We start from the raw sequence: 16,749 nt of genomic DNA on the forward strand, positions 1-16,749 counted from the left end.
ATCCTCTTTATAAAATCACAAAGCAATCTACAGTACACATCTGTACTCAACACAGTAATTGACTATGATAACTAAAGTAAATTCAAGAAACTAATAGGCTTGTTTTATGAAAAAAAAAAAAAAAACAACAACAACAAAAACAACAACACTTGTTTATTAGATAAAACAAGTGGTTTGATGGTATATTTTCATGACCAGTGAAAAGTCTATTCAGTCAAATAATTCTGATAAAATAAAACATATAGTAGGGTTTGAATCGAGGCAGTTGTGGGATTTGACTGGTTCAAGTTGACAGGTACTCCCTCTCCCCCAGCAGGCTTTCTCTTCCTGTGTCTAGTCTGCTTCTTTTTCTCTCCATCTGTCTTTTTGGACTTTTGAGGCATTGATTTCTTATTCTTCAGGCAGCTAAGGGGGTTTGGGTTCCCAGATTTCCTCTTTCACTTCTGGCCTCTCCTCGCTGTCTTTGCTGAGGCCTAGCTGCTCTTTCAGACTTTGGATGCTCTTCTTTTGCGATGAGCTCACCATCTCACCCAGCTGAATAGCTTCTACGTACTTCAGGGAACATTCAGAGGGCTTGTCTAACACCATGGTGTTCAGGATACTATAGAGCATGGGAACCCCAGGGATCTTCTTCAGGAGTCAACACTGGATCCTTGTAATAATATGTGTAATATATTATTTTACATTGTGCATGAGTAATAACAATTTTGTTACTTTCCAAAATCACATAGCCTACTTGCGACAAAGTAGTGGTGTGGATTTGTTCCCCCAAGCATTGACAACAAGCACTGTGATGCAGGTACAGGATCTGTGTTTGCATTTCCTAATTTGAAACCTCTGTAAAATAAGTTTTGCTCCATACAGTTCCTTTGGATGAGTATCGAGCTTCTTAAGTGCACCGCTGCTAAGTACAAAGAAAATGGGTCATTCTTAAAAATGTTTGACTTTCTGACATACAAATTTAAATTCAGTTCAGTTTTCATCCATTAAAGCTGAGGGTAATTTTTTTTTTTTTTGACAACTTAACTCTTGTTTTTATTTTATTATTGAATGTTGTTTCACAAATGAAGCAAGGGTTGTAACACCTTTAACAATAACACCAGTGACAAAGATGGTGTCAAAAGTATCACAAAATATACATAACTGATTAGAAAAAAATCAATAAATCATCCCATTAAACAATAAAAAAATAAAATAAATGTTTCACATGTAAATAATGTAACATAAATTACTTATTTACAGGAATAGTTTTTTTACTATAAATTATCCCCCCTGCCCACTAGGTGGCGAAATGCTCACCAAAAACAAAACAAAAGAAGAAGAAATTGGAAGTGAAAGACATTTATAATAAAAAAGGACTTAAATAATGATCTGTTACTCACCCACACTTATCATATCACTTGTGAAGACAGATTCAACCACTGGAGTAATTTTATGCTGCCTTTAAGTGCTTTTCTGAGCTTCAAAGTTCTGGTCACAATTCAGAGCTGAAAAATTCTTCATTTCACTTCCATCAAAGTCACTACCACATGGCAAGTCAATAACATTGCTTTTAATGCAATGTAAGACTTAAAGAAGGGATGCAACTGCACTACTAGAGAATAAATAAAATGCAATGGCTCAGTTTCAGGAAAGAGTTTTGAAATATAAGTTTAATTTTCAGTAAAGAAATTCACTGCAAAAGTCTTATTGTTATCAAGTATTTTTTTTCCATTTAAAATCGTCTAAAAATCCTTAAAACATGATACATTTACTTTAGAAGCAATGTATAAGCTATTTAGACTTGCTTTAAGAGAATGTATCTTAAATATAAGTGTATTTTGTATGTAAGAGTATCTGTGAGTGCTGTAAAGACAAAATATTTGATCTAATCTCTAAAGGCAAGTATAAATATCTTATATGATGCTTCTCAAGTGAATTTATTTAATATTATATTCAACATTCTAAGATAACAATTTTTTCTTCTGCAGATGTGAGCAAAATCAGCATGATGCGACAAGAGCAAATTGCTCTCATTATAATCAATGATGCTGTCTACACTCTCTGCATCTGTAGCGTTGCGCCTTGTCTCACCGACAGTAAACGGATGCCACATTGCGTTTTGTGCTGTATGTGCTGGCATTACTAGTGCCAACATGACAAATAAATGGTTAGAACGTTCACTTTGACACGTCCATTGTAGACAGCCTCAAGCATCCAGTGTAGATAGGTTGTAATAAATAATGCAGTTTATTCCAACAAGTTGTTGATCATTTGGTTTAGAATATGCCTGATTGTGAACAGACATATAACTTTTGGCTTTTTTCGGACTAGCTGTGGCCACAGTGATTGTGCTTAAACTAAACTGCAGTTAAATATGTTTGGCGTGCTTGTAAAAGCATCTCACTTTCCGCTCCTCAGGTGCTAAGGAAATTCAAGTCAAATAGTGGACAGAAACATTGTTTTTAGTTTGTTTTATCGTACAATTGTTCAATGTAAACTAAAAGTCTTACATTTTTGACTCAAATTTTGAGTCAAAATTTGACTGTTTCTTCCTTTTGTTTTTTCTTTAGTTCATTGTCTTGGTTGTTGGTGCATTAGGTGTTCTTGGGGGTGGGGAATTGAATTAACTGCATAATGTTTTATTTTATTTGTATTAATTTTTTTCTCTGAGGGGGACTGTGTGATGGGTCTCGAATGGTTGAGGGACAGATATTGGGGAACTGTGGGGGGATCTTGGGGTTCAGTTTCACATTTTTGGCCTGGAGGTAGATCGGTCAACATACCCTTGAGCAGGGCATTGGCACTGGATGCTTCTATGTGTCGCTCTGAATGGGAATATTGTTGGATGACTGGTGTGGTTGTTGAGCGGCTTCACTGCAAGTATATTGTATGTTTCGAATATTCAATATTCAATAACAAATTTAAAATAATTTGACTGCCATGACATTTGGATGTATGATGTGAAATTAATTTATGTAAAGTTTCTTAAAGGAATAGTTCACCCCAAAATGAAAAAGTTATCATCATTTACTCTTAGTATTAAACCCACTCATGATTATGGATGGGCTTGAGTACTCATGACATGGTAGCAATGAGCGATCATGAAAACGATGATGATTATGCATTATGTGACTTCACTTAATTTGAAATTCAGTGACAGTTACCTGACAACTAAACACAAACGTGTTAAAGATGGAGCTTATTTTTAATTTTGAGATTGATTACGTTGTCAGGTTTGTTGCAGAGTTTTTAAAATAAATGTTACACTTTTAAAGACCTTTTTTACGACCTGAACAAATACAATTAATACTGTATCCCCATATCAAAACAATCTCAAAATAAATCATGTATCACAAACTCTTACTTAAACAGGCAGGGGCACACATTCAACATGGCCTTAACAATGCTTATCAAGACATGTTTTCCACATATATCACATTAACATTTGTTTATGTACAATTATATAAATAAGAAGTCGAACAATATTGGATTTTGCTGATATGATAATGTGTTGAAAGAAAGAATAGTTTTTAAAATTGGTAGCCTATATTAAATGCCAGACAGAGGCTACAAATGTACAAATGTAATTAAATTCCAGATAAAGTTTATGGTGCAACCAAAATACCAATAACCAGAAAAAAAAAAAAGATTTGATTCACAACATACTACAATATATACAATTAAATGTAAACATTGTCGTTTCTCATCAACACTACATCTGCATAATCTTCAACAGTTGATAATTAGTAATCACTTGTCATACATTTCCGATATGGCCTAATGATTGTGAACTGCTCTGCAACAGCTGGAAACACTCACAATCCCCCACGTGCTTAGAGAAAATAAAACTGTGCCGTATTTTCACTCTGAAGGACTCAGAGTGCATTTTAAACGCATGCATTTGTTTAATTAAATCATATTCTTTTGAAGTTTGATTATCAAATTAGGTCATATAATGATTCCTGTCTTTCCGCCCCCAAATTTAAGACATGTTTAAATGATAATTAAGACTTTTGTTGTATCTTTTAAGATATTTAAGACTTTTTATGACCTTAAATTTGTGAAAACTGAATTTAAGACATTATAAGACTATTTAAGGATCTGGGGGAGCCCTGGTTGTGATTTTGAGAGGTACATTGATTGTCAGATACATCTCATAGCAACCAAACTGATATACAACGCTGCAATGCTATCGTTACGATAATCAAAAGAGAGTGGAATTAACCGCGCTTTCAACACCTGTTTCTGCATTTAATTTAAGAACTTTGACTCGTTAATAGAGATTATTTAATAAAAGTGAATGTTTGTCATTGACTGTAAACCTCCCTACCCTGGGTGCCGACATGTTTCCGTGTCTGCCGTCAAAATGTCCATCCATACTCTTGATTAGTTATTATTTACTTGAAAATCATGCTGTACTAAATTAGTATGTTGTTATTTATCAAATGGAATAAAACATTTACATTTTTGTAATGTTCTTCAAATTCTTTTTTTATTTTCTTCACACGTTGTCAGGACATAGTGACCAGTCTGTCAACCACCAAAATTGACATAATATCAGTTTTTTCTTTAGATGTGCGATTTTTAATTTTGGGGTAAACTATTTCCTTTACGTAATATAACCAGCTAAACCTGAATGACAACACCGCCTTGTCTCTTTAATACAGATAATGTTCTTTATCCCCAATACCTGCTGTCACTGTTTCTATTTTGGAAAGCAGATGAAGAGCCAATTCTCTCTGTTGGCAAAGTGCAGGATCTTTTCCTTAAACACAGGCACCCAGTTCTCTTCGAGCTTTGAAGTGGTCAGGATTCAAAACTGAGAAATCTTTAGATATCAGAGTAAAGAAAACAAAAGACAAAACTATCATATATTTGCAAAAACTACCCAAAGTTTTAGTAAGCATATTTAAAGCATGGTATTTGAGGTAAAACCAGAACCACAAAATTAACCATGATTACTACAGTCATAGTTACTTCAATATTATTTTATTAAAACCATGTTTACTATAAGTAAAAACATTTGTTTCCAGAAAAAAAGAAAAAGGTTACTAAAGACATGGACAGTTAATATTACTGTAGTAAAACTCTGAAGAAAAGAGCATAGTGAGAACGAAAATCTGAAAGATGTGCTAAAATAAATGTATGTGATAATCTTTGGATGAGCGGAATTATCGATTTCATATCGTTGAATTCACAACACACAGTGTTGCGTTGGTCAGTCCTCAAATATTGCTTAATTAAAATTATAAAAATAGTTGAAAGAAGTACTTCCTGTTACAGGTCCCCAACGGTGTCCGTCTCTCGCGCAGTTCAGCCTTCACGAATGTTCGAATATTTATGCGGCATACCTCTATAATCCGCAACACAGCATCACTTGGTTACAGGTATACAGAAAGTGATCAACCCAAGGTGAAAACCTGAAAATGTGTTGAACAAAAGCGGTAAAACTTAATCAAAACCGTCCAAGTTTTGATAGTTAATGAACACCTGTGGTGTTACTGTCGCTGCGCTTCGTGTCCGGATTAACACCTATTTGAGGTGTTAATCCGGCATTCATTTTCAGTAATTCGACAGTCAATTATTCCTTCTTATGCAAAATAAATAAATAAACAAATAAAATAATGACTTGCAGCTTACATCTTCCAGTTTCCTCTTTTAGTTTGGTGCTCTATCTTGCACATGGCAGTCTTGACAAAGATTTGAACTTTCCACGCCAACGGCAGCCCTCACTCGACCTGCCACCGCCAACGGCAGCTTTCACTCGACCTGCCACCGCCAACGGCAGCCCTCACTCGACCTGCCACCGCCAAGGCAGCTTTCACTCAACCTGCATAGCCAATGGCATGCCACTCCCCCGGACATATGGGTATCATCCTGCCACTGCTGCGGACAGCTCTCACTGGCTCCGTCACTGTTTTAAGCATGTTCCTCGTGATCCATCACTTTACCTGCGCCTCCCTCTCTATCCGTTAGTGTTACAGACAGCTCCAACTCGCACCTTTACTGTTACTTGCGCCTCTCTTGCGATCCGCCACTGTATACACATATGCGCATGTACTGTTTCCAAACACTAGGATATTTAAAACATTAATATGCATATTCTGTTGCCTCTACAATCCTGTCTTTTTCTTTTGCACAAGAAAACTTGATCCAACCTCACAATGAACAGCCTACATCGCTTCAGCATATGCAGATGTGCAACTTGCACAACAGTATAAATAGATATAGTTTAACCTTTACTGCGAATGTAAAGGTGCGTACACACTGCCAGCGACATCGCGCGCGGCAGCGACTCAATACCATTCATTTTCAATGCGAGCACAGCGACTTCCGGCGACACGAGCTGTCGCGACCGTTGGCGCTAGATGTGGGCGTGTCCAGCGACGTGACAAAGTTGAGAAAAGTTCAACTTTGGAGCGACTAACGGAAGCGACAGGAAGACGGGAGAGCTCACGTGATCCTTTCTCTCTCTCTCTCAGCTCCTGCAGTAGGCCTAACGGAAAGATGGATGAATAATTCTTGCTGTTAGAAATTTTCCAGTGCTCTATGATATGTCTCTTCCCACGTACTACAAGGACATTTTTAAGAAAAATACTGCGTGAAAAGGTGTATCTGAGATCGCGGGGATTTTATGGACCCAGACAGACCGGGATTTGCATTTTCGCCGCAGATAAACAGCCGCTATGGCAAACAGCACGCCTTGTTTCTCATTCATCTTTGATATAAAGCATTTTATGTACTGATTCCATTTATATTTAGTCTTTTCCCTCCAAAATGATTGTTTTTAGTGGCAAGAAAAGAGATTCGCTGTCAACAGCAATGGAATGGCATCCGTGAATGTCATTTATAAACGTTACTAGGCAACCAGTAGTGGGAACGCCCACTAGCGACTTCACCGCCAGCCACTGGCGACCTGCAGCGATAAAGTCGCTGGCAGTGTGTACGCACCTTAAATTGTCTGGATGTATTGTCTGTATTGTCTTTCTATGTTACAGCATTATTCCAAAATGGATTAAATTCATTATTTTCCTCAAAATTCTACAAACAATACCCCATAATGACAACGTGAAAGAAGTTTGTTTGAAATCTTTGCAAATTTATAAAAAATTAAAAATTAAAAAAATATCACATATACTGTATGTATATAAGTATTCACAGCCTTTGCCATGACACTCAAAATTGAGCTCAGGTGCATCCTGTTTCCACTGATCATCCTTGAGATGTTTCTACAACTTGATTGGGGTCCACCTGTGGTAAATTCAGTTGATTGGACATGATTTGGAAAGGCACACACCTGTCTATATAAGGTCCCACAGTTAACAGTGAATGTCAGATCACAAACCAAGCCATGAAGTCCAAGTAATTGTCTGTAGACCTCAGAGACAGGATTGAATCGAGGCACAGATCTGGGGAAGGGTACAGAAATATTTCTGCAGCATTGAAGGTCCCAATGAGCACAGTGGCCTCCATCATCCGTAAATGGAAGAAGTTTGGAACCACCAGGACTCTTCCTAGAGCTGGCCGCCAGGCCAAACTGCGCGATTGGAGGAGAAGGGCCTTAGTCAGGGAGGTGACCAAGAACCCGATGGTCACTCTGACAGAGCTCCAGTGTTTCTCTGTGGAGAGAGGAGAACCTTCCAGAAGAACAACCATCTCTGCAGCACTCCACCACTCAGGCCTGTATGGTTAAGTGGCCAGACGAAAGCCACTTCTCCATAAAAGGCACATGACAGCCCACCTGGAGTTTGCTAAAAGGCACCTGAAGGACTCTCAGACAATGAGAAAAAAACTGAACTCTTTGGCCTGAATGGCAAGCATCATGTATTGAGGAAACGATGCACCGCTCATCACCTGACCAATACCATTCCTACAGTGAAGCATTGTGGTGGCAGCATCATGCTGTGGGGATGTTTTTCAGCGGCCGGAACTGGGAGACTAGTCAGGATCGAGGGAAAGATGCAGCAATGTACAGAGACATCCTTGTTGAATACCTGCTCCAGAGCGTTCTGGACCTCAGACTGAGGTGAAGGTTCATCTTCTAACAGGACAACGACCCTAAGCACACAGCAAAGATAACATAGGAGTGGCTACGGGACAACTCTGTGAATGTCCTTGAGTGGCCCAGCCAGAGCCCAGACTTGAACCTGATTAAACATCTCTGGAGAGATCTGAAAATGGCTGTGCACCAACACTCCCCATCCAACCAGATGGAGCTTGAGAGGTCCTGGAAAGAAGAATGGGAGAAACTGCCGAAAAATAGGTGTGCCAAGCTTGTAGCATCATACAAAAACAATTTTTAGGCTGTAATTGGTGCCAAAGGTGCTTCAACAAAGTAATGAGCAAAGGCTGTGAATATTTATGTACATGTGATTTTTGTTTTTGTTTTTTATTTTTAATAAATTTGCAAAGATTTCAAACAAACTTCTTTCATGTTGTTGTTATGGGGTATTGGTTGTAGAATTTTGAGGAAATTAATGAATTTAATCAATTTTGGAATAAGGCTGTAACATAACAAAATGTAGAAAAAGTGAAGCTCTGTGAATACTTTCCAGATGCACTGTATGTGTTATACAAACCCAAAATATTTTTACATATTAATTTATTCAATGTTGTTAACTGCTTTTAGCAAAATAACCCTAACTTCACCGGAGGACAAATATAACTATTGTCATGTAATGTATGCTACTGTTCATGTGTTGTATTATTGTAACTTTACACTCAAGTTTCAATCAAGGCAATCACTGCAAACATCTCAGTTACTGTTGTAACCTCTGTGATCTGATGGAGGGAACAAGACGTGTCGATGTAGTGACACTAGGGGTCACTCTTGGGAGCCCCAAACACATCTTTGAGAAAAGGCCAATGAGTATTGGCGAGTGGAATTTGTATGCCACTCCCCCGGACATATGGGTATAAAAGGAGCAAGAGGGACACAACGTCTCGTTCCCTCCATCAGGGAACGGAGGTTACACCAGTAACCGAGACGTTCCCCTTCTGTCACTCACTTGATGTTGTGTCGATGTAGTAACACTAGGGGTCCCTATAGAAAAACGGCACAACAGCTGAACCGTGGTTTTATATATGCCACTGTTGCTGTGTTGTCCGTCCGGACCAACGGCAAAAAAGCCTCCGCAGGGCGAGCAGTACCGCCAACAACACAAGGCTTTTAATATGCCAACACAGTCGTGGTCCTATCCAGGAACCAGCGGCTGCGTGCACATGGCACCTTAGCCTAGCTTGGAGGCATCTGTCCTAACCATGATGCGCCTGGACATTTGCTGTTAGGGCTGAAGAAGTGGCGGCAGATCGGCGTGATGGCCATGCGATGTGTGCCGTGGCGCTGTGCCCATCTCGTGACTTGAGTCTGAAGCCAGTGCTGGAGCGGTCTCATATGCATCAAACTGAGCGCCGTGGCCATCACCGAGGACGTCATATGCCCCAGGAGCCTCTGAAACCTTTTCGTGTGACCGTCATAATCCGCCTGAATGACTTTGGGCAGTTCAGCACCGACTGCGTGCACTCACTCGTGAGGCACGCTATCATGGTGACAGAGTCTAACTCCTTCCCAAGGGAAGAGATGCTCTGAACTGGGGAGAGCTTGCTCTATTCCCAGTTGACCTGAACCCCTAAACTGCTGAGGTGCCTGAGCACCAGGTCCCTGTTTACGCACACAACTCTCAAGAGTGTGCTAGAATCAGCCAGTCATCGAGGTAGCTGAGTATGCAGATGCCCACTTCCCTCAACGGGGCAAGAGCTGCCTCTGTGACCTTTATCTGTTAACTGTAACATAATTTTTCGTTACAATTGTGAAAGTTGTAGTCAAGAAAACCACGTATTGCTCAGCTAGTTGGAAACAAGTCATGGGTATTTTGTATTTTGATTTGGACTAAACTGAAAAATTAGCTGTCATCAAAATCACTTGTGTGTGAATTTATTTTTTATATTATTTATCTCAACATTTATTTCAACATCGAAGAACCATATTTTGTTGTTAATCTGGCAACCCGGCAGTGTCTAAATACTGGAGTATTAAAAATACAACTCGGATATCACAAACTAATTTTCCTTTCCACATTTCCTTGCTGTGAGCAGCGCTGAATTACACTATTCCCTCAGAATCTCTCACCAAATCTCACATTTAAAATTGAGTCCACTGGGGGGTGCTGTGAATGTGTGTCATTGAGGTGTTGGATGAAAAAAGAAGAAATCATTGTGTCTGTGCTTCTAAAGCCAATACCATTTCTTTCTATTTTAAATTAAATGCCTTTTATTTAATCGAAAACTGACTGTATGCATTATCTTAATGCTTTAGTGGTAAAATAATTTACCGCTCACTGGAAACACATCTGATGTCAATGTTATTGATGTGCTATTTTCTCGTTAATCCTCCCAGGTGAGCAAAACAGTAAGTTAAGAAGGGCTAAAGGAAGAGCCTGTGATTAACCATCTGCTGTATGTTTTCTGTTTTGGTTCAGCCACCTGAGTCAGGTGTAAGGCTATGTGCCAACCCAGCACATGCCCACATGGAACAACAAGACTTCCGGGAAAAATAACACTCAAACTCTCTCACAAAATAGACCTACACCTAAGAAATCAAAAAGGCATCACTGTGTGAAAGACCCAGTTTAATAAACATTGTCAACCCGAGACATCCTGCCATCCACATCCTGCCCCCACATACTCAAGCTGTTCTCTCTCCCCCTGGTGTTCCCCCTCAAGGCACAACACAGACACACAAGATGTATATGTGAAAACGTAACAAAGAAAAACCATGAAAACAAATGATGTACCCTGGCATGTTTGATATCATTTAAGAGTTCTCTGTGTGACTGGTATAGTGTTTTGTCCCCAGGTTTGTAAAACTTAATGACAACAAAGTTATAAGGTCTTTGCCAAATACTGAATAATTCCGGAGGTCTAACCCCTCCTTGAAGGTGTAACACCAGGAAGCCAAGAACCCTTTTACCCCCAAATTCTCATTGATCAAAGGATAATACCATTTGGTACACAATGTGTATTCCCTCTGGGTATTTAAGGAAGGCTGGCCCAGAGCTCAAGGTTCTCTGTAGTCAGATGATCCCACACCTCAATGTGTGTAACTGTAATAATAGGAATCTGCATTCAGATTTCTCATGCTTTGCAATTACATGTACTTTTCTCAACTGCCAGGTTTGTTCTTTGACTTGTTTCTTTAACTTGTGTTTTAAATCCTACCTGGCAAATAAATTGTTACTTTTTGATTTATTCTGTATTCCTCTGAAATCATTTATATCAATACTGGGTCTTTAAAATAGGACAAACCGCTCTGGAGGAACCGAGCAGGAGAATCCCATTTTATGAATCATTTCTATCATAACTGAAGCTTTAATGTAGGAGGAAGCCACTTAAAGACTATCAGTTTGAATCTCATTAGAAACTGATCAAAAGGTAAATGAATAGAAGAGGATTCAGAGTAATCAATAACTTAAATGATTAAAATAAAAGAATAATCAGAAAGAATTTAGAGCTTTAATCTAAATCAGAGGTCAACTTAAAATTGGAGTCAGATTAATATAAAATTGGAGTCAGATAAAATTAATAACGGGATGAATTTGTAAAGTGCAAATTATTAACAATAATTGCTTTACTTCAGTGCTCAGAAAAGACAGAACAAACCAGAGACCTTCAAGGGGCAAATCTATGTATTTTTAGCAGTTTTGCCTGCCATTTTACACAGGCATTGTTGTAGTGTTCCATTTTGTAGATCTGCTGTTCACAGAGTTTTTTTTATGAATAAAAATAGGCAAAATTTTTAAATCAGGTGGATTAGAGACTGCTTCAGGGTGGGTAAGCAGCTTAAATGGAGAGCTCCTCTAATCTCTTCCAGGGATATACATCTCCTCGACTCTTTCTCGTTCTCACTCCGTTATGTGAAACTCTTTATTTGTTTTTACCTTTCAGGCTAAAGCTTAGTGCTTTTTAAGTAGTGTGAAGTAAGGTCTACTTGTGGATGAGAATCACAGCAGGCAAGTGTTTAAATAATTTCCGATTTCCATAAGAGTTCTTTTTTGTAGGGGGCCTGGGTAGCTCAGTGAGTATTGAAGCTGACTACCACCCCTGGAGTCGTGAATTCGAATCCAGGGCATGCTGAGCGACTCCAGCCAAGTTTCCTAAGCAACCAAATTTGCCCGGTTGCTAGGGAGGGTAGAGTCAAATGGTATAACCTCCTATTGATCGAGATAAAGGGGTTCTCGCTCTCAGTGGGTCACGTGGTAAGTTGTGCGTGGATCGCATAGAGTAGCATGAGCCTCCACGTGTTGTGAGACTCAGTGATGTCATGCACTGTGAGCAAAGTGATAAGATGCGCAAATTGACAGTCTCAATGGGCAACTGAGACTTGTCCTCCGTCATCTGGATTGAGGTGAGTAACCGCGCCACCAAGAGGACCTCCTAAGTAGTGGGAATTGGGCATTCCAAATTGGGAGAAAAGGGGATCAATATATAAAAAAATATATATGTGTGCTAAAAATATTTTCTATCCTGGATAACCAGTGTGTAAATTGTTGATTGAAAGACGTATGCTAGTTCTAAATAAACTGCGATTATAATGTTTGATCTACTGCAGGATCCACTTGTCCCCCTTTCTTTCACAGTTCTTGTCAGTGGTTCATTTGCTATTTTAGCCCCATCACCCTAAATGCTTTGCTAGAACACTGCAATCATTTAGAGGTAAGGTGAATGGTCAACAGGGGGCACCAGTGATCTATTGAAACCACTGTAGAGCGTTATTCCCTTCTCTTTAAACATATCTGGACTACCTTACAGTAACGTTTGGTTGTCAATCTCTCTTGAGCATATGGAAGGTTGACAGACGTTTGTTGCAATAACATTACCCAAGACAGACCATGAATATTTTTTTTTTTTACATCACTAAAGGATTTATGACTCAAACAACCAATTTCAAATTTAACAAAGGCAATTGACAGGCCAATTAACTATTAAGTTAGTGAACACGTGTAGTGTGGACTCTCTTTTTCTCGATATCAATCCATTTATTTGTATATTATTAAAGTTCCTTTTAGCCAGATAGTTGGAGGAGAAGGGTTGAAAAATAAAAAGTCTTGGTGACATCAACTGAAAAGTAAAAGTGGCTAGTTATTACATTTTAATCAGAAAGATTACCAAGACAGTTTTTTTTCCATTTGGAATAAAATGCCTTGATGAATTTTGCACAGTAAGACCAGAATAGTGTTAAAGTAAATAGGGTCAATTTTGACATCATGTTGACTTTAAGTGCACCAGAGATTGAGAAGGTAACTATGACAATGATCAGACAGTCTTTGAATAAATGAGATGCAAAATTCTGCACTTCTGTTCACCCCATTATTCTCGACTGTCATTTAATTTCCACATGTGGTTTAGATTTTTTTGGTCTGTAATTTAAGGAAATATAATCAGATATAATGGTGAGTGACAAGTGAGCACAAATAAGCATCTGTTTCTGAAAAAAACAAACACACAAAAAAAAAAACACCACAATTCACTGCACATATTAGCTGAATTGCATATATGAAAAAACTGCGATGTCAGCAACTGCTCCCAGGAAGAGAAGACTCAGAACTGTAGACTGAAATGTCACTATAATATTAATATTACGCATCTAGGCTTTTGACTTTCAAAGTAAAGTCTGGTTGATCTTCTTCTGGCCAAGAACTGCCCACTTAGATATGAAGAGACTATCTGACCAATGTGTTAAACTGCTAACCACAGTTCTTTTTGATTTTATATGCCATTTCAGTGCAGGACTGCATGGAAATGATCACGCTACAGTATTTTGCAACAATGGGGTGGGTGGGGGGAACCAAATAATGGCATGACATGTTCCATGAATGTCCATACAGTTTTTGAAAAAATTCACTATATGCTAAATACCCAAAATACACTATTTGAAAACAAATAGTGTAAAATAGCTGTCTTTTCAGAATCAGAATCAGCTTTATTGCCAATTATGCTTACACATACAAGGAATTAGTCTCAGTGACAGGAGCTTCCAGTGCACAACAATACAAAAACAATACAAAAACAGCAGCAAGGCATAGATAATGATAAAAAAATATCTAAAAAAATAATTATACACATATGTTCATACACACACAGACACACACATACATATACATAGTGCAATTCTCATACAAATCTGTTATGTGTTTTGAGGCTGAGACTAAATAAAAATAAACTATAAGGAGAAATGTAAATAGTTAAGGAAACACAGTTCATGTAAGTGTCAGATTGACAGCTTATCCAAATGGATGACATTTTCAACATAAGCAAAGTAATTTTCCCTGTTATGAATATTGTGTTTAGCTGTCTTCAAAAGATGTTGTCAAGCGGTCAATGGAAAGGAGGTGGCGAGAATCGGCTTGTCAATATAAATAATATTTTTAATATAAAACTTAAACAGACACAAACACACACGACGGACATGTCCGTAAAGTATCTCTCTCTCCCGCACAATCCTCAGCAGTTGACCTTTATCCCTCTAGGAGGCTTAATTAGCCTGATAAGTGACCGGGTGTGTATGATCACGACCCGGCCCGCCCTCCGCCCTGCCACAGATGTATACACACAAATTCACACTCTTTTGTGAATTTGAATAACGATAGAAGACGAGTGTAGCCTTTGTATGGCTCCTGAGGGCCTTCAGGCAGGAGATAGCACTATGATGCTGGACTCTGAAGTACAGATTAACAGTATGAGAGAAGAACTTAATAAATAAATAAAAGTGTTTGATGGCTGGTGCACAGGGTCCATAGCAGATCTGAGTTTCCGGTGTGTTCTTCAACACTCCTCACATCCTCACATGGCAACAGGAATCTCCTTTCTTCCATGGAACAGAAAAAGAGAAATTTTGAATAATGTCCAGACAGCTCTTTTGCATAGTGCGAAAGTAAATGGGGACAGGGGTTGGCAATCACAAAAAATGGCAAATAATACCATAAAAGTCCATCAGACTTGCACACTAGATTCTCAGTCAAGTCAAGTCATTTTTATTTGTATTGCACCTTTCACAACACACATCGTTTCAAAGCAGCTTTACAGAATATCAGCATTAACAGACGATACAATTGTAATGTCTATAAAGTCGATGAATCATCATTGTGAAATTTAGATAAAATACGATTCTTAATCCTGTTTAAAAATAATTAAATAATAATTGTATTAATAACCCCAGTGAGCAAGCTGTAGGCGACTGTGGCAAGGAACACAAAAATCCATAAGATGTAGATTAATGGAGAAAAATAACATTGGGAGAAACCAGAATCACTGTAGTCTTCTGAAGCCTTTCAGCTTTATGCTAGGATAAAATGTTAATAATGAAATTTACTGAAAATCTTCTCCTGTAGCTGTAAAATCTCATGAATGTTCACATTCATAGAAACATAATGCATCTAGATGTGACACCAGGTTTGACGTCACTGACATTCAAGTCTCATTGGTACTCACATGTCTCGTGATGTCAAACCTGGTACTACACATGTTGTGTAAAAAAAAAATGGCCTTTTTTATATATATATGTACACAGGGAACGTTTGGAACTACATAGGCTAATTCCAGAATTTAGTTTTTTTTGGTGAACACTTCCTTGAAAAGCTATTCAGCAGTTTCAATATAATTTATTTTGTTGAAAGCCTGAAAAATTTACATATTTTTCAATGTGGACTGAGGTAATATGTCCTCTATCTTCTGATAGGCTGATTGTGTGCACCTTGCTGTAGACTCTTGCACCTCTACATGACTTTGCAGTGTCTGAGATACAATGTGCTTGACAGTTGGACTATAGGGAAAAGCATTCAATGCCAGCTTCATTCTCTCTCTTGATCCTTGGTGACTTCAGCTTGTGTTAGAAATCTCTTTTGAACTTGTGAATGCCGCTTGCTCTTTAGCTCTCACAATCACCTTGTCCCCATAAAACAATGAGGAAGAGCTGTGTCAAAACTTGATACATCTGGATGTAAGGATTGAAGGAATGAAAGTACAGCACAGGGCATGAAAAAATCAACCCCTAGAATGTGCTAACATCCTACTTTACTACTAATTTGTCTTTTATATGGCACTTTTGTCCAAAGCAACTTAAAGCATACCTATTACAGGGACAGTCCCCTTGGAGCAACCTGGGATTAAGTACTTTGCACAAAGGCACAATGGTGATGGATGGTTCATGGTTCACCCCTATTATTCAAACCTGTAACCTATTGGTTACAGACCTTTTCTACTAGACTACACATCCATCTATGTGTTTGCCTATTGCTGGATTTACTTTGCCCTGTTATTCCCTGTCATATTCCTCACTGTTGCAGTAAATAAAAGTGTCAAAACATAATTATTAATAAGTTGTGCTCCACTTAGATTCCTATGGGATGCACTGAATTCCAGACCAGCTACTTTACCGTTTGAGGACGAAATGTATTGCATAAGCACATGAGATAATTAAATGTGGATATTTTCTGCTTAATTAGTGTGTAAGAGGAATGTGTCACTTGCCCGCTGTTTTTGTCTTAGTGGCAGGCGTCATGACGACTTAAAGGGGCCATGAAATAATCCTCCTTTTTTTTGTGCTCTTCCCTGAGGTCCACTTATAATGTTAGTATAATTTATTTTATTTTATTTATTTTTCATAATTTAATAACACATGATAATTTTCCACCCTGTCTCTTGCCCTCTGTCTGAAACGTCTCGGGTTACATGTGTAACCCTTGTTCCCTGAAAAAGGCGGAACGAGATGTT

General features: G+C 38.4%; 1 pseudogene; it reads right to left on the minus strand.

Annotated features, from left to right (window-relative positions):
- Nucleotides 1-206: 206 nt before the first annotated feature.
- Nucleotides 207-16,537, minus strand: LOC127650868 (rRNA-processing protein UTP23 homolog; annotated as a pseudogene).
- Between the last annotated feature and the right edge of the window lie 212 nt (nt 16,538-16,749).

This window comes from Xyrauchen texanus, chromosome 10 (genome assembly GCF_025860055.1).
Source record: "Xyrauchen texanus isolate HMW12.3.18 chromosome 10, RBS_HiC_50CHRs, whole genome shotgun sequence".
NCBI classification, from domain to species: domain Eukaryota; kingdom Metazoa; phylum Chordata; class Actinopteri; order Cypriniformes; family Catostomidae; genus Xyrauchen; species Xyrauchen texanus.